We start from the raw sequence: 5,009 nt of genomic DNA, 5'->3' as shown, positions 1-5,009 counted from the left end.
GTGCCCATCAGTTTCCATGGGAACCCCGTATCTCACCCTCCCACCTTCCCCTCACACAGATCCCTGACCCCGGAGCTGAGATGATGAGCTGCGGCCTCCTGACCAGCTCCAAGGAGCCAGGTGAGTCAGGGCTGGGGGGACGGTGCCATGAGGGGGAGGGGCCCCATGGCTGATGTGACTCCTTCTCCCGGTGCCCATGGGGGGCCTGTGGCTGACGTCCCCCTCCCCCCAGTGCCCCTGCACCTTAGCTCGGTGTCGGTGTTGATGTGAGGCTTTGTGGCGGACATGGGCTGCCAGCTGCTCTACAGGAACAAGGAGCCGGCGCCCATGGAGGCCATGTTCAAGTTCCCCGTGGACGCCGAGAGGGCTGTTGACGCCTTCCATACCCGGCTGCAGGGGGCCTGCATCCAGGCCCAGCTCCACAAGAAGAGACAGGTGCTGGGGGGCAGGGGTCCTGGGGGGGAGAGAAGTAGGGGTTGGACTGGGGGGATCTCGGGGTGACCTCATCTCTCCTGGCAGGTGCATGAGCTGTACAGGCATGTACTGGCTGGGGGGCAGGGGATCTTGAGGGACAGGGGGATCTTGGGGTGCCCATCTCCGATTGAAAGTTAATTGTCATCCCATGGGTGCAAGAAGGGGCAGAGTTAAGGATGTCTGTGGTGGGGTTAAGGGTGCAGAGGAGCAGGTTAAGGACACCCATGGAGGGACAGAGTTAAGGACACACAGAGGGTCACAGTTAAGGTTGTTGGCTGTCTCCCAGACTGGACAGGCCATGTCGCTGTTCTGTACCCACAACCCTGTACCAGCCCCATCTCCCTGTGTCTCTCCCCAGAGTGGGCACTGGAGGAGCCTCCCTTGCTGAGGCTGGTGTCTCTGCAAAATACCGACGTTTCGTGGAACCTGGACCCCCGGCTGGCTGCTGTGCTGGGGGTGAGCGAGACCGACGCCAGGGGGAGGATACCCACTGAGGTGAGCGGGGGTGCAGAGGAGAGCTCAGGGGCAGGTGCCATGGGTTGGGCCTGCTCTCTGCTCCCAGATGAGATTGGGGGTGACCCAGTCGGGGGGGAGAGTCTGAGGATGACTGGATTAAAGGACCCCTGATCCTGGAGCCCAGTGGGCGAGAGAGGCCCAGATCGGGGGGCTGGGAAACCCCTAATGGGGTCAGAGCATTGGATCGAGGGGACACAGGGCCAAGTGGAGGTGCCCAGGTTGGGCCCTGTCTCAGGCCAGCTCTCTACTCCCCAGGCATGGCACTGGGCATCTGGGTGGAGGGTCCACGGTGCTGGAGCGAGGGCGATAGGAACCCTCCGAGTCAGAGTGGGGGGATGAAGTGGGGGATCCCTAGGGAAGGGGGAGGGCTGGGTGAAGGATGGAGGTTGGGGGAGGGGGCCAGGTTGGGCGCTGACGCAGGCTGTCTCTATCCTGCCGCCCACAGGACGTGACCTTCAGCATCTGGGCCACAGTGCTGGCCGTGGTCCGGCTGCACAGCCGGGCCGTGGGGCAGCGCGATGAGTCGAGCTGCTGGAGGCCAAGGCTGTGGGCTGGGTGTGGGACTGAGCAGGTGAGAGGGAGCCTGGAGGGTGGGGGGCAGGGACAGTGTCTAGGGTCTTGACCCTGAGAGCCCCTGCCCCATGGGGCCCCTGAGCCTGGGCCCCAGGAACCTCACGGCCCAGAGCCATAAGCCTGCCCCCCGTGTCCCATAGCCCAGCCCCCTTCAGGGCCCTGAGAGCCTGTGCCCCATGGGTCCCAGGGCCCCCATTCCTGAGATTCCTGCCCCCCAGGGTCCCACAGCCCAGCCCTCGAGAGCCCCCATCCCCAGCCTCTCCCCATCCCAATCCCAGCACCCTTCCGGGGTGTCGGTGCCCCGCCCCCCAGGCACCTTTTACTTCCCAGCTTCCCAACTCCCACGCCAGTCCCCCGCGCACCGTGAGCTCTCTTCCCTTTCCCCCAGGCCCTCCCCTCTTGCCCCGGGCTGGTGTCTCTCCACTGCCCCCCCTCTCATTTCAGGGGCCCGGCTGAGCGAGTGCCTGGAAGCCGCCAACGCAACTGCTGGGCTGCAGCGTTGGCCCTGCCATCTTCAGGCTCTGAGCCCCCCCCGGGATCCCTGCACTCGCTCCACAAACTGCCCTGGGTGTCCACCTGGGAGCCCGAGGGCCAGTAGGGGACACTGGGTGTAGACCCACCTGGCCGGCCTGTGCCCAGCCCAGAGCAAAGCCCCAGCTGGGATCCCACCACTGCCACCAATTCGGATGCATCTGCCTCCCGCTGGCTGAAGAGGAGCAAAGGCTGCCCCCCGGCTACACCCCACTCTGACCCACTGTTCAGTAACCCCCACGCTGCTTACAGCCACCGCCTCCTCTCCGCATTGTGGGGGAGTCCTCAGCATCACCTGCATCAATGTTGCACATTTCTTCGCTTTTTACAAATGACTGAGGGGTCCCTCTGTAAACAGCCCCCAGCCCCCCACCCCAGAGGTGGCTGCACTGACCTCACCCTGCATGAGCCGTCCAGTGTCAACCTAGTCCCATCAACACGGAGTTCAGCTATAGGACAGCCAGGCAGACCAACAGGATCTTTGCTTGTCCAAACACGACCTCATTTTGTCGTAATGGCAGTTTTCTCTTCGCTAGACAATCCTGAACGCAAAGACGAGCACAGTGATTCGCTTCATTCTTCGTTTCCTCTCTGCCTAGGTCCAGACTAGAGCTGGTCAGACATTTTCCAGCTGAACAGTGCTGTGTTGGCAAATGCAATTCCATGGTGAAGGCTGAAAGGTGGAATCAGGCAGCAGATGGAGGAAGTTTGCCCCGTGCAGCGTGTTGTGAATCCGTCCCCATTCACCACCTGCTGAATTCTCTACCACAGGAAGAAATGCTTAAAAACCTGACCGTCCATCTTGACGGTTAATGCTCACATTGTGTCCATCCTGGGTAGCACCGGGCCCTTCTCAGGACATCCTGGGACTCAAGCAAACGATGAAAGACATCAGCTGGTTAATTCCCGGGAAAGAAAGTGCTATTTTTATCAAGAAACTGCAGAAACATAATGAAGAAGCAGACAGTTTTCCCACTTCATGTTAACCAGCACTGACCCCCCTTTGAACAGCTTTCGCCATATGACTCTGTGCTGGGTCGTGTCCCTATTTCAGCCTTTCTGTGTCTGAGAAGGCAACTCAACAAATTCAATTTACTGCCACATTGTGCAGCGACTCCAGGGAAGGATTAAGATACCAGGTAATTGATTAATTGCCTTAAGCCCTGAAGGAATGCTGTCCTGGGACTGAGATTTCCCCAAAGGCCAGACGGAATTCCAAGATCTTAATTCTCACTTCCTGCTATGAATAGTGGAACTTCAATACCAGCAATGACATCTTGGCCCCATTGAAATCAAAGGGCGTTTTATCTTCGACTTCAACGGGCACAGTATTTTAGCCCATATTACTAGGCTTTTGCAAATTAAACTCTGTGGCTGGGATTTTGGAAGAAGTGGCTGAGGCACCCAGTTCCAGGGGATTTGTCCTCTTTAAAAATCCCAACCTATTATTCTGTACCAAACCCAATGAAGTCAAAGGAAAGGCTCTTTCAGAGAGAGCTGGGGAACCAGCTCCCTTTGAAAACTCCAGCCAGAGTGAGTCTTTCCAGTGGTCTTTAGATTAAACTCCATTGGTAGAAGCTGATTGCCTAGTTCCCTTCGGCGCCTTTGGATATCCCAGCTTCCAGCTGACTCCAGTGGACTTTGAAGCAGTCCCAGTCTGTATACCTGAGCCTTTAGATAGATAGAAAATCCACACACAGAATAACAAAATAAAATCATACGACCGTCTGTACTCACACGTATGTGACCATAAACAGCCTCATGTACTGTAGCACACCCATTAATGTATGAACCCTCCAGCCTGTAATGCCCCATCCGTTCCCGTCTGGTCCTGGGTCCTAGGTCCTCTCCTTGGCTCTGGCTGGGCTTGGCATGCTAGTGACTAGAGCAGGGGACTGGCCCATGGCGTTCCTGGGTTCTGTTTTGGTTCCTGGAGGCAAATGTGGCCTAGTGGGTTGAGTAGGGGGGACTGGGACTCAGGACTTCTGGCTTCTACTGTGGTAAAAGCATCACAGAGAAACCATAATAAAGACAAGAAACAGATGTAAACACACTGAGCATAGCAGGAGTCACCCGTCAGTCTTATGGGACCCCAGCAGGTCAGTCTTTCCAACGCTTCCGCCAGCCCAGAAGGTCCTGTCCGTCGGTGGGTCCGAGTCAGTTCAAGCTCATCCTTTCAGAGCAAAAGTCCTTTCTTTGTTTCCTCATTTCTGGAAAAGCCAGCTTGACCCAATGCGTGCGAACCCTTCTGAGGGCATGGAACTTCTGTGGAGCGGATCAGTCTCGGGTGGGGTGTCTACACTGCATGGTAAACCCAGGCTTGTGGACTCGGTGTTTCTAAGCCCATGCTTTAGTGTCCACACTGCATTGGAAGCCTGGGTTTACAGTGCTGGACTTGGGTCTTACAGCTGTGCTAACATGTCCATACTGCACTGTGTAGACCTTCTGACTTGGGTCTGCGGCTTGACCCACGTCCACACTGCTCAATGACAGGGCTTGGACCCGAGTCTCAGTGGGAGTCGGGCTCTGACCCATCCCCCTAGCAGCATCCTAGGATCCTGGCCCTGAGTGCTTCCTGCTCTGAGTCAGACTGACCTGTGTGCATGCAGAAGGGGGCCTTGGGCTCAGACATGAGTCAGAGCCCGGGCGTAGGGTGCAGTGTAGACATAGATGGTGAGTTGCTTTGCTTTACTCAGCCCTCCCCTGGTATTTTTGTTTCCTGGAGGAGCTGGCGTAGCCCTCCCCCATGGACTTATGTGCAATTCCTGGGCCACAGTGATACATAAACTTAATACAGTGTGGTCCCCAAAATATTGATGGGGTGCGATATCTTAGACTGGCCTGCGGAGAGCATCCCAGTGATGCACTGGATTGGGGAACATGGGGGGGTGCTGAGTTCAATTCACAGCTCTATC

The 5,009-nt window shown here is 57.2% G+C and overlaps 1 long non-coding RNA gene across 2 annotated transcripts; it reads left to right on the top strand.

Annotated features, from left to right (window-relative positions):
• Nucleotides 1-558: 558 nt before the first annotated feature.
• On the top strand, nt 559-3,826 carry LOC122456631. 2 transcript variants are annotated; one of them, XR_006275612.1, is made up of 3 exons: nt 559-969; nt 1,436-1,561; nt 2,008-3,826. It is a non-coding gene; the product is annotated as an uncharacterized LOC122456631 (long non-coding RNA). The 2 variants fall into 2 exon arrangements; XR_006275611.1 differs by having other exon boundaries at nt 565-969; nt 2,694-3,826.
• Nucleotides 3,827-5,009: the final 1,183 nt, after the last annotated feature.

This window comes from Dermochelys coriacea, chromosome 14, assembly GCF_009764565.3.
Source record: "Dermochelys coriacea isolate rDerCor1 chromosome 14, rDerCor1.pri.v4, whole genome shotgun sequence".
NCBI classification, from domain to species: domain Eukaryota; kingdom Metazoa; phylum Chordata; order Testudines; family Dermochelyidae; genus Dermochelys; species Dermochelys coriacea.
The sequence above is the reverse complement of the archived record's forward strand: the minus strand, read 5'-3'. Positions and strand labels throughout refer to the sequence as shown.